This window comes from Mesoplodon mirus (assembly GCF_964341445.2).
Source record: "Mesoplodon mirus genome assembly, contig: HAP1_SCAFFOLD_34, whole genome shotgun sequence".
In the NCBI taxonomy this organism is placed as follows: Eukaryota; Metazoa; Chordata; class Mammalia; order Artiodactyla; family Ziphiidae; genus Mesoplodon; species Mesoplodon mirus.
Genome location: NW_028295813.1, coordinates 5224795 through 5239072, shown reverse-complemented (window position 1 = coordinate 5239072; position 14278 = coordinate 5224795).

The following is a 14278-nucleotide window of genomic DNA, read 5'->3' as shown; positions in this document are numbered from 1 at the left end:
ATTTACACATTTTGTGGATGTCCCTTTTGACTGGTGGGAAGTGATACTTCTTTGTAGTGCAGATTTGCATTGCCTGCTTGCTTGCTTGGCCAAAAAGGGCGTATGCGTTTTCTCCTGCATATATTCAGGAGAAAATGCATACGCCCTTTTTGGCCAAGTGCATCATTGTCGAAGTTGTGCCCCTCTTCCTGTGTCTTACAGGTGATTCCAAAGTACCTCTTAAAATCTGTTTCCTGCTATTCTGCCTCGCTTTCAAGTCCGCCTCGTTGCCTTCCCTCAACAGATTTTTGGATGATAGTTGTCCTTTATTACTTTGCCAGTTTGTGAATTGCTGTGCCCTTGAGCAACATATTTCAACTCATGTTTTGTGAGCTGAACGCATGTGCAAAATTTTGGTTCAGGACCTATACTGGTTCCCGGAGGGTGGTTGCAAATTTGGTTAATTCTTCTTCCTGCCGGGAAATAAGAGTGACATATGCCCGTCCAAATGCCTAACAGCATCTCTCTCATTGGTTCTCCCTCTTCCCTTTCATCCTCTGCCAAATTGGCAACCTGTGAGAACCAGGAGGTTAAAGGCGCTTTCTCTCCAAGTTTGGAGATTGATCGTAAAGCACTTGGAAATTCAAACCGGAGCACCAGGAGAGGGACTATTCGTTGAGTTTTAGAAACCTTTCGTATTCACCGTGTGTCCATTCTCTAGGTTTCCCATACATGTTATATTTGTAGTAATATTTCCTTCAAGCTGGAGAGTTGGGACCCATGGAATGGGTGCCATGCATTATTGCTTTCAAGCGTCTGCATTTGCTCACCCAAACTCAACAATCCTCTCAGTCCCAAGTGTCCAGCCTTATGCCACATCCAGCTGTCATTGTAGACAGGGTCATTCCAGGTTTCATCAGAGACCCTGAAGGAATTGAAAAGAATTTCCCTGTTTTTTTGTTTTGTTTTTGAAATTCCTTTTTATAGTGGGTTTGAGCTGATTCTCGCTGCCATGTTTATGCCTGTCTAGACACACTTGATTCCCTTATGGAGACATATCAATACATAGATTTTAAGATTCTTACTAGTCAGATATATTCCTCTGCGGGAAATATGGGGTTTTGAGACCCTTTCACTGAGGAAGGTATAGGTAGGTCTTGTCTATTCCATAGTTGGTTTTTGGAACGGTACCTGTGCTTATATCAAACTCTGGTTTTATGCATCACCCCACCTCTCCTTCCCCCTTAAGCAGGCATAAGAGTGTTTTCTAAATGTGAGACTCTATTCTCTTTCCTAACTCAGTTCATGTGTAGCCATGTTTACAGGATCTTCATAAGTGATATCTTATGATAAGATTCTTTTTCTGTGTGACTTATTTCACTTAGAATCATCGTACCTGAATCCACTCATATTGATGCTACTGGTCTTATGACATTGATTTCATGGCTGATGGATATTCCATCGTACGTATGTACCACAATTTTTTGAACCATTTTTATCTTTCCTGGGATATTTAAGGTGTACCCACGTTGAGGTTCTTGTAAGCAGTGCAGCCCTAAATTTGGGGGTGGCTCTGTCTTATTGATTTTCAGTTTTCCCAAGGTATATTCCCTAGACAGGAAGAGCCCTTGGCTCTGTAGCTCTGTTGTTTACTTGTTTTAGGGGACACAGTGCACTCCTCCAGAGAGGCAGTTGGCAATTTACATCCCGCCCATCAGCATAAAAAGGCTCCCTGTTCTCCAGGGACTGTCTTGCCTTTCTGGTATTTACACATTTTGTGGATGCCCCTTTTGACCGGTGGGGTGTGATACTTCTTTATAATGCAGATTAACATTGCCCCCTTGCTTGCTTGGCCAAAAATTGCGTATGCGTTTTGTCCTTAATATATTCAGGAGAAAACGCATACGCCCTTTTTGGCCAAGTGCATCATTGACGAAGTTGTGCCCCTCTTCATGTGCTTTACAGATGATTCCAACGTACCTCTTGAAATCTGTTTCCTGCTATTCTGCCTCGCCTTCAATTCCCCCTCATTGCCTTCCCTCAACAGATTTTTGGACGATAGTTGTCCTTTAATACTCTGCCAGTTTGTGAATTGCTGTGCCCCTTAGCTTCATTTTTCAACTCGTTTTTTGTGAGCTGAACGCAAGTCCACAATTTTGATTCAGGACGTAATCTGGATCCCGGGGGGTGGCTGAGACTTTGGTTAATTCTTCTTCTTGCCGGGAAATTAGAGTGACATATTCCCGTCCAAATGCCTAACAGCTACTCTCTCATTGGTTCTCCCTCTTCCCTTTTATCCTCTGGCAAATTGGCAACCTGTGCGAACCAGGAGGATAAAGGGGCTGTCTCTCCAAGTTGGGAGATTGATAGTAAAGCAGTTTGAAAGTAAAACTGGAGCACCAGGAGAGGGACTATTAGTTGAGTTTTAGAAACCTTTCGTATTTACAGTGTGTCCATTCTCTAGGTTTCCCGTACATGTTATATCTGTAGTAATATTGACTTCAACCTGGAGAGTTGGGACAAATGGAATGGGTGCCACACATTATTGCTTTAAAGGGTGTGCATTTGCTCAACCAATCTCACCAATCCTCTCAGTCCCAAGTGTCCAGCCTTATGCCATATCCAGCTGTCATTGTAGATAGGGTTATTCCAGGTTTCATTAGAGCCCCTAAAGGAATTGTAAAGAATTTCCATGTTTTTTGTTTTTTGTTTTTGAAATTCCTTTTTATAGTGGGTTTGAGCTGATTCTCACTGCAATGATTATGCCAGTCTAGACACACTTGATTCCATTACGGAAACATATCAATACATAGGTTTTAATATTCTTACTAGTCAGATATATTCCTCTGTGGGAAATATCGTGTTTTGAGTTCCTTTCAATGAGGAAGGTGTAGGTCTTGTATATTCCATAGTTGGTTTTTGAAATGGTATGTGTGGTTATATCAAACGCTGGTTTTCTGCAGCACACCACCTCATATTCCCCCTTAAGCAGGCATAAGAGTTTTTTCTAAATGTGAGTCTCTGTTCGCTTTCCTAACTCTGTTCATGTGTAGCCATGTTTAGAGGACCTTCATAAGTGATATCTTATGATAACTTTCTTTATCTGTGTGACTTATTTCAGTTAGAATCATCGTACCTGAATCCACTCATTTTGCTGCTACTGGTCTTATGACATTGATTTCATGGCTGAGGGATATTCCAATATATGTAACTACCAAAATATTTTAAACCATATTTATATTTCCTGGGATATTTAAGCTGTACCCAAGTTGAGGTTCTTGTAATCAGTGCAGCCCTAAATTTTCGGGTGGCTCTGTCTTATTGATATTCTGCTTTCCCAAGGTATATTCCCCAGACTGAAAGTACCCTTGGCTCTGTAGCTCTGTTGTTTACTTGTTTTAGGGAACACAATGCACTCCTCCAGAGAGGCAGTTGGCAATTTACATCCCGCCCATCAGCATAACAAGGCTCCCTGTTCTCCAGGGCCTGTCTTGCCTTTTTGGTTTTTACCCATTTTGTGGATGTACCTTTTGACAAGTGGGAAGTGATACTTTGTAGTGCAGATTTGCATTGCCAGCATGCTTGCTTGGCCAAAAAGGGCGTATGCGTTTTCTCCTAAATATATTCAGGATAAAGCACATACACCCTTTTTGGCCAAGTGCATCATTGTCGATGTTGTGCCCCTCTTCCTGTGCCTTAAATGCGATTCCAACGTACCTCTTGAAATCTGTTTCCTGCTATTCTGCCTCGCTTTCAAGTCCGCCTCATTGCCTTCCCTCAACAGATTTTTGGACGATAGTTGTCCTTTATTACTCTGCCTGTTTGTGAATTGTTGTGCACTGAGCTACATTATTTAACTCGTTTTTTTTTGTGAGCTGAACGCACGTCCAATATTTTGGATCAGGACCTATACTGATTCCCGGTGGGTGGCTGAGGCTTTGGTTATTTCTTCTTCTTCCCGCGAAGTAAGAGTGACATGTGCCCGTACAAATGTCTAACAGCTACTCTCTCACTGGTCTCCCTCTTCCCTTTCATCCTCTGCCAAATTGGCAACCTGTGCGAACCAGGAGGTTAAAGGTGCTGTCTCTCCAAGTTGGGAGATTGATAGTAAAGCAGTTGGAAAGTCAAACGGGAGCACCAGGAGAGGGACTGTTCGTTGAGTTTTAGAAACCTTTCGTATTCACAATGTGTCCATTCTCTAGGGTTCCCGTACATATTATAGCTGTAGTAATATGACCTTAAACCTGGCCTGTTGGGACCCATGGAATGGGTGCCACACATTATTGCTTTAAAGGGTCTACATTTGCTCACCCAATCTCACCAATCCTCTCAGTCCCAAGTGTCCAGCCTTATGCCACATCCAGATGTCGTTTTAGATAGGGTCATTCCAGGTTTCATCAGCGACCCTGAAGGTGTTGTGTAAGAATTGTTCTGTTTTTATGTTTTGTTTTCAATTTCATTTTTATATTGGGTTTGAGCTGATTCTCCCTGCCATGTTTATGTCATACTAGACACACTTAGTTACCTTATGGAGACATATCAATACATAGGTTTAAAATTCTTACTAGTCAGATATATTTCTCTGGGGGGAATAGGGATGTTGAGTTCCGTTAACTGAGGAAGGTGTAGGGCTTGTCTCTTTTGTTTTTGGATTATGTAACAGTACATTTGCTAATATCAATCTTTTGTTTTGTGCATCTCCCCACCTGTCTTTCCCCTTAAGCAAGCGTTAGAGTGTTTTCTAAATCTGAGACTCTGTTCTCTTCCCTAAATCAGTTCATATGTAGCCATGTTTACATTCCCTTCATAAGTGATATCTTATGTCAGAATGCACCATGGCCCTTGTCATAATAATGCTTCATGACCCCTGTCATCACAATGATCCATGCCCTGGTTATCAAAATTCTCCATGTCCCTTGTCATCAAAATTCTCCACGTACTTGTCATCACAATGCTACATGACACTTCTCATCAAAATGTTACATGCTCTTGTCATCACAATTCTCCATTCTCTTGACATTGCAATGCTCCATGCCCTTGTCATCACAATGCTCCATGCCTTTGTCATCACATTGCTCCCTGACACCTGTCATCACAATGCTTCATGCCCCTTGTCATTACAGTGCTCCATGATGCTCGACATCACAATTACCCAAGGTCTTCTCATCACAATGCTCCACAGTTTTGCCATTACCATGCTCCATGCCTTGTCATCTCAAATCTCAATGTCCCTTGTCCTCACAATTCTCCACGTCCTTGTCATTACAATGCTCCATGGCACTTCACATCACAATGGTATATGCTCTTGTCATCACAATACTCCATGCACTTGTCATCGCAATGCTCCATGACCCCTGTCATAGGAAGCTCCATGCGCTTTTCATCAAAATGTTTCACGACCAGGACATTAAAATTCTCAATGGCCCTTGATATCACAATGCTCCATGCCCTTGTCATCACAATGCTCCTTTACTTTGTCACAACAATCCTCCATAACAATTGGCATCACAATGCTCCATGATATTGTCATCAAACTAGAACATGACATATTTCATCACAATGCTCCCTGACACCTTTCTTCACAATAATCCATGACCTTGTCAACACAGTGCTCCATGACCTTGTCATCACAATGTGCCATGCCCATTCTTATCACAATAATCCAAGAAACATGTCAGACCAATGCTCCATGACACTTTTCATCACAATGCTCCATGAACGCTGTCATCAAAATGCACCATGCCCATCATCATAATGCTTCATGCTATTGTCATCACAATGAAATCAAAAAGCTCCATGACATCTGTCACCACAATGCTGCAAACCCTTGTGATCACAATGTCCCATAACACTTGTCATCACAATGCCCCATGACACTGGTCACCACAGTTATCCATGGGCTTCTCATCACAATGCACCATGACTTTTGCCAACACAATGTTCAATACCCTTGTCAACACAATGCTCTCTGACTATTGACTTCAGTATGCACCGTGCACTCTTTCATGGCAAGGCTCCATGCCTATTTCATCACAATGATCCATGCCCTTTTCATCAAAATGTTCCAAGACACCTGTGATCACAATGCTCCTTGCACTTGCCATCAAAAAGCTCCATGACGAATGTCATCAGAATGCTCCATGGCCTTCTCATCATAATGTTCCATGCCCTTGTCATCACAATGCTCCAAGACCCCTGTAATCAAAATGATCCCTGCGCCTTTTCATCAGAATGCTCCATGAGACTTGTCATCACAAGGTTCCAAGGTCTTCACATCACAGTGCTCCAGGACCTTGTCATCACAGTGCTCCATTCCCTTGTCATCAGAGTGCTCCATGACCCATGTCCTCACAATAATCCATGAATATTTTCAGCCCAATGCTCTACGAAATTCTCATCACAATGCTCCATAGCCCATATCACCACAATGCTCCATGACCACTGTCATCAAAACACTCCATGACACCTGACAACACAATGATCCGGGACACTGGTCATCACAATGCTACATTCCCTTGTCATCACAATGCTCCATGACACCTGTCATCACAACACTCCATGAACATTTTCAGCCCAGTGCTCCTTGACCCTTGGCATCACAATGATCCATGCCCTTTTCATCCCAATGCTCCATGACCCCTGTATTCACAATGCTCAGTAACGCTTGTCATCAGAGTGCTTCTTGACACCTGTCATCACAATGCTCCATGCCTTTGTCAGCAAAATGCTATATGACCTTGTCATTACAATACTCTATGCACTTGTCATCACAATACTCCATTTCCATTGTCATCACAATCCTCCATGAACCTTGGGATCACATTGCTTCCTGCCATTGTCATCACAATGCTCCATGCTCCTTGAAATCAAAATGATCCATGACCTCTGTCATCACAATGCTCCAAAACCTTGTGATCACAATGTTCCATAACACTTGTCATCCCAACGCTCCATGATGCCTGTCATCACAATACTCCATTCACTTTTCATCACAATGCTCCATGACCTTTGTCATCACAATTCTCAATACACTTGTCATCAAAATGCTCCCTGACACTTGTCATCAGAATGCTCCTTGAAACCTGTCACGAAAAGGCTCCATGCCGTTTTCATCACAATGTCCCATGCCGTTTTCATCACAATGGTCCAGGCCATTTTCATCAAAATCCTCCACAAGCTTGTCATCAGAATGCTCCATGACCCTTCTCATCACAATTCTCCATGCACTTGTCAGCACAATGCTCCCTGACCCTTGTCATCACAATGCTCCAAGCCATTGTCATCACAAAGCTCCATTACATTTGTCATCATAATTCTCCATGACACTTGGCATCACAATGCTCCATGCCATTGTCATCACAATGGGCCATTCCAAATGTCATTGCAATAATCCATGAAACATATTAGACCAATGTTCCATGCCCTTGTCATCACAATGCTCCATGCCCTTGTTATCACAATGCTCCATGACCCCTGACATCACAATGCTCCGTGACTCCCGTCATCACAATGCTTCATGTCCTTTGTCATCACAATGGTCCATCCCGTCGTCATCAACAGTCTCTGACCATTTTAACCACAATGCTCCATGAAATTTTCATCACAATGCTCTTTGACCCTTGTCATCACAATGCTCCATGAGCTTGTCAGCACAATGCCTCATGACACGTCATCACAGGGCACCATGCGCTTGTCATCACAGTGCTCCACAATCTTGTCATCACAAAGCTCCTTAAAATTTGTCATCACAATGCTCCATGATCTTCTCATCAAAATGCTGTCTCACCACTGATATCACAATGCTACATCACTATTTGTCACAATACTCCCTCACCCCTGTCATCACAATGTTCCATGACTCCTGTCATCCCAATGCTACATGCACTTATCATCAGAGTGTTCGTTGACCCGTGGCATCACAGTGTTCCATAACACCTGTCATCAAAATGATCCATGACACTTTTCATCAAATTGCTCCATGACCCTGTCATCAGAATGCTCCAAGCCTTTCTCATCACAATGCACAACGACCTTGTCATCAAAATGTTCCCTGACTGTTGTCATCACAAATATCCATGACCCTTGGCATCACAATGCTCCATGTCATTGTCATCACAATGCCCAATGAACGCTCTCATCACATTGCTCCATGCCCTTGTCTTCACAAAGCTCCATGACACATGTCATCAGAATGCTCCATGTCCTTCTCATCACAATGCTCCATGCCCTTGCCATCACAATGCTCAATTACCCCAGACATCACAATGCTCCATGACCCCTGCCATCACGATGTTTCATGGCCTTGTCATCACAAAGCTCCATGACACTTCTCATCACAATGCTCCAAGAACCCTGTAATCACAATGCTGTTTGCCCCTTTTCATATCAATGCTCCATGAACCCTGTCATCACAATCCACCATGCCCATCATCAAAATGCTTCATGCTATTGTCATCAAAATGAAATCAAAATGCTCCATGACCTCTGTCATAACAATGCTCCAAACCCTTGTGATCACAATATTCCCTATCACTTGTCATCACAATGCCCCATGTCACTCGTCATCACAATTATCAATGGTCTTCTCATCACAATGCTCAATACACTAGTCATCAAAATGCTCCCTGACACTTCTTGTCTCTATGCTCCTTGAACCCTCTCATGACAAGGCTCCAAGCATTTTTCATCACAATGATCCATGCCCTTTTCATCACAATGCTCCAAACCCATGTAATCACAATGCTCCATGCCCTTGTCATCACAAAGCTCAATGACGCATGCCATCAGAATGCTCCTTGGTCTTCTCCTCACAATGATCCATGCCCTTGTCATCACAATGTGCCAAGACCCCTCTAATCAAAATGCTCCATGCCCCTTTACATCAGTATGCTCCATGAGACTTGTCATCACAAGGCTCCATGGTTTTGCCATCACAATGCTCCAGGACCTTGTCATCACAATGTTTCTCGACCTTGTCATGAAAATTTTCAATGGCCCTTGAAATCATAATGCTCCAAGCCCTAATCATCAAAATGCTCCATTATATTTGTCATCACAATTCTCCATTACATTTTGCATCACAATGCTCCATGCCATTGTAATCGCAATGAACCATGACATATGTCATCACAATGCTCCTTGACAACTGTCTTCACAATATTCCATGACGTTCTCATCAAAATGCTCCAGGCCCTGGTCATCACAATGCATCATGCCCAGTGTCATCACAATAATCTATTAAACTTGTCAGACCAATGCTCCGTGCCCCTGTCATCACAATGCTCCATGCCCTTGTCATCACAAAGCTACATGACCCCTGTCTTCACAATGCTCCGTGACTCCAGTCATCACAATGTTTCATAACGTTTGTCATCACAGTGGTCAATGCCCGCGTCATCACAAGGCTCTGTGACCTTTGTAACCAAAATGCTCCCTGAAATTTTCATCACAATTCTCTGTGACACTTGTCATCATAATGCTCCATGTCTTTTTCAGAACAATTCTCCATGACCATTGCCATCACAATGTGCCACGTGCATTTCATCACAACGGTCCACCACTTTGCCATTGCAATGTTCCCTAAACCTTGTAATCACAATGCTCCATGCACTTCTCATCAAACTGCTCTCTCACACGAGATATCACAATGTTCCATCACTAGTAATCACAATACTCCCTCAGCCCTGTAATCACAATGTTCCGTGAACCTGTCATCACAATGCTACATCCCCTTATCATCACAATGTTCCATGACCCCTGACATCACAATGTTCCATAACCCCTGTCATCAAAAGGCTCCATGACGCTTTTCATCCCAAAGCTCCAAGACCCCTGACGTCACAATGTTCTATAACCCCTGCCATCAAAATGTTCCATTACACTTTTCATCAAATTGCTGCATGACACGGTCATCAAAATGCTCCCTGCCCTTCTCATCACAATGCACCATGCCCTTTTCATCAAAATGCCCCATGACTTGTCATCACAAAGCTCCATGACCCTTGGCATCACAATGCTCCATGTCATTGTCATCACAATGCTCCATGAACCCTCTTATCACATTGCTCCATGCCCTTGTCATCACAAAGCTCCCTGATACTTGTCATCACAATGCTCGATGCCCTTCTCATCACAATGCTCCATGCCTTTGTCATTACAATCCTGCATGACCCATGTATCACAGTGCTCCGGGCACTTGTCATCACAATGCTCCATGCCCACTCTCATCACAATAATCCATGAAATATTTCAGACCAATGTTCCATGCCCTTCTCATCAAAATCTTGCATTACCCCTGTCATAAAAATGCACCATGACCTTTGCCATCAAAATGTTCCAAGGCCTAGTCATCACAAGGTTCCATGACACTTGTCATCACAATGTTTAAGACCACTGAAATCACAATGCTCCATGTCCTTGTCATCACAAAGCTCCATGACGCATGTCATCAGAATGTTCCATGGCCTTTTCATCACAATGCTCCATGCCCTTGTCATCACAATGTTACAAGACCCTTGTAATCACAATGCTCCATGCCCCTTTTCATCTCAATGCTCCATGAAAGCTGTCATCTCAATTCACCATGCCCATCATCATAATGTTTCAGGCTATTGTAATCACAATGAAATCAATATTCTCCATGAACTCTGTCATCATAATGCTCCAAAACCTTGTGATCACAATGTTCCATAATACTTATCATCACAACACCCCATGATGCTCATCATCACAATTATCCATGGTCTTCTCATCACAATGCTCCATGATCTTTGTCATCACAATGCTCAATACACTTGTCATCACAATGCTCCCTGACACTTGTTGTCAGTATGCTCCTTGAACCCTGTCATGACAAGGCTCCATGCATTTTTCATAACAATGATCCATGCCCTTTTTATCACAATGCTCCAAGATGCCTGTAATCACAAGGCTCCATGCAGTTGTCATCACAAAACTCCATGACACATGTCATCAGAATGATCCATGGCCTTCTCCTCACAATGCTCCATGCCCTACTCATCACAATGCTCCATGGCCAATATCATCACAATGCTCCATGACCACTGTCATCACAACACTCCATGACACCTGACAACACAATGATCTGGGACTCTTGTCATCACAATTCTCCATTCCCTAGTCATCACAATGCTTCATGACACCTGTCATCACAACACTCCATGAACATTTTCAGCCCAGTGCTCCATGACCCTTGTCATCACAATGCTCCATGACCCCTGTATTCACAATGCTCCGTGACGCTTGTCATCACAGTGCTCCATGACACATGTCACCACAATGCTCCATGTCTTTGTCAGCAAAATGCTACATGACATTGTCATTACAATGCTCTATGTGCTTGTCATCACAATACTCCATTACCATTATCATCACAATCCTCCACGAACCTTGGGATCACATTGCTTCATGCCCTTGTCATCACAATGTTCCATGCTCCTTGAAATCAAAATGATCCATGACCTCTGTCATCACAATGCTCCAAACCCTTGTGATCACAATGTTCCAGAGCACTTGTCATCACAACGCTCCATGATGCCTGTCATCACAATACTCCATGCCCTTTTCATCACAATGCTCCATGACCTTTGTCATCACAATTCTCAGTATATTGTCTTCACAATGCTCCATGACATTTGTCGTCAGAATGCTCCTTGAACCCTCTAATGAAAAGTCTCCATGCCTTTTTCATCACAATGCTCCATGCGGTTTTCATCACAATGCTCCATGCCATTGTCATCAAAATACTCCACAAGCTTGTCATCAGAATGCTCCATGACCCTTGTCATCACAATTCTCCATGCACTTGTCAGCACAATGTTCCCTGAACCTTGTCATCACAATGCTCCAAGCCATTGTCATCACAATGCTCCATTACCTTTGTCTTCAGAATCATCCATGACACTTGGCATCACAATGCTCCATGCCATTGTCATAACAATGGGCCATTATATATGTCAGCACAATGCTCCCTGACAACTGTCTTCACAATACTGCATCACAAGGTCTTCACCATGCTCCATGCCCTTGTCATCACAATGCTCCATTCCCTTGTTATCACAATGCTCCATGACCCCTGTCATCACAATGCTCCGTGACTCCAGTCATCATAATGCTTCATGACCTTTGTCATCACAATGGTCCATGCCCTCATCATCAAGAGTCTCTGTGACCTTTTTAACCACAATGCTCCATGAACTTTGCTTCACAATGCTCTTTATCCCCTGTCATCACAATGCTCTATGCCTTTCTCTGCACAATGCTCCATGACGTATGTCATCAGAATGCTCCATGGCCTTCTCCTCACAGTGCTCCTAGCCCTAGTCATCACAATGTTCCATTATATTTGTCATCAAAATCCTCCATTACATTTGACATCACAATGCTCCCTGCCATTGTCATTGCAATGGACCATGACATATGTCATCACAATGCTCCCTGACACCTGTCTTCACAATACTCCATGACCTTCTCATCACAATGATTCATGCCCTTGTCATCACAATGCACCATGTCCACTGTCATCACAATAATCTATGAAACTTGTCAGACCAATGCTCCATGCCCCTGTCACCACAGTTCTCCATGCCCTAGTCATCACAATGCTCCATGACCACTGTCATCACAATGCATCATTTCCATCATCATAATGCTTCCGGCTATTGTCAGCACAATGAAATCAAAATTCTCCATGACCTCTGCAATCACAATGCTCCATGACCCCTGTCATCACAATACACCATGAATATTTTCAGCGCAATTCTCATTGACCCTTGTCATCACAATCATCCATGCCCTTGTCATCCCAATGCTCCATGACCGCTGTATTCACAATGCTCCGTGACGCTTGTAATCACAGTGCTCCATGACACCTGTCATCACAATGCTCCATGATTTTGTCAGCAAAATGCTATATGACATTGTCATTACAATGCTCTATGCGCTTGTCATCACAATACTCCATTTCCAATGTCATCACAATCCTCCATGAATCATGGGATCACATTGCTTCATGCTCTTGTCATCACAGTGCTCCATGTTCCTTGAAATCATAATGATCCATGATCTCTCTCATCACAATGCTCCAAACCCTTGTGATCACAATGTCCCATAGCACTTGTCATCACAACGCTCCATGATGCCTGTCATCACAATACTCCATGCCCTTTTCATCACAATGCTCCATGAACTTTGTCATCACAATTCTCAATACACTTGTCATCACAATGCTCCATGCCATTGTCATCAAAATACTCCAAAAGCTTGTCATCAGAATGCTCCATGACATTTGTTATCACAATTCTCCATGCACTTGTCAGCACAGTGCTCCGTGACCTTTGTCATAACAATGCTCCAAACCATTGCCATCACAATGCTCCATGACCTTTGTCATCAGAATACTCCATGACACTTGGCATCACAGTGCTCCATGCCATTGTCATCAAAATGGGCCATTACATATGTCATCAAATTGCTCCCTGACACCTGTGTTCACAATACTGCATGACCTGGTCATCACAATGCTCCATGCGCTTGTTATCACATTGCTCCATGACCCCTGTCCTCACAATGCTCCGTGACTCCAGTTATCACAATGCTTCATGACCTTTGTCATCACAATGGTCCATGCCCTCATCATCAACAGTCTCTGTGACCTTTTTAACCACAATGCTACATGAACTTTTCATCAAAATGCTCTTTGACCATTGTCATCACAATACTCCATGCACTTCTCATTAAAATGCTCTCTCACCACTGCTTTCACAATGGTACATCACTATTTGTCACAATACTCCCTCACCCCTGTCATCACAATGTTCCATGACTCCTGTCATCACATTGCTACATGCACTTATCATCACAATGTTCGATGACTCCTGGCATCACAATGTTCCATAACATCTGTCATCAATTAGTTCCATGACAGTTTTCATCAAATTGCTCCATGACCCTATCATCACAATGCTCCCTACCTTTCGCATCACAATGCACAATGCCCTTGTCATCAAAATGCTCCATGACCTTTGTCATCACAAAGATCCATGACCCTTGGCATCACAATGCTCCATGTCATTGTCATCACAATGCACCATGAAGGTTCTCATCACATTGCTCCATGTCCTTGTCATCACAAAACTCCATGACACATGTCATCAGAATGCTCCATGGCCTTCTCATCACAATGGTCCGATCCCTTGCCATCACAATGTTCCATTACACCTGTCATAACAATGCTCCATGAACCCTGTAATCACGATGTTCCATAGACTTGTCATCACAA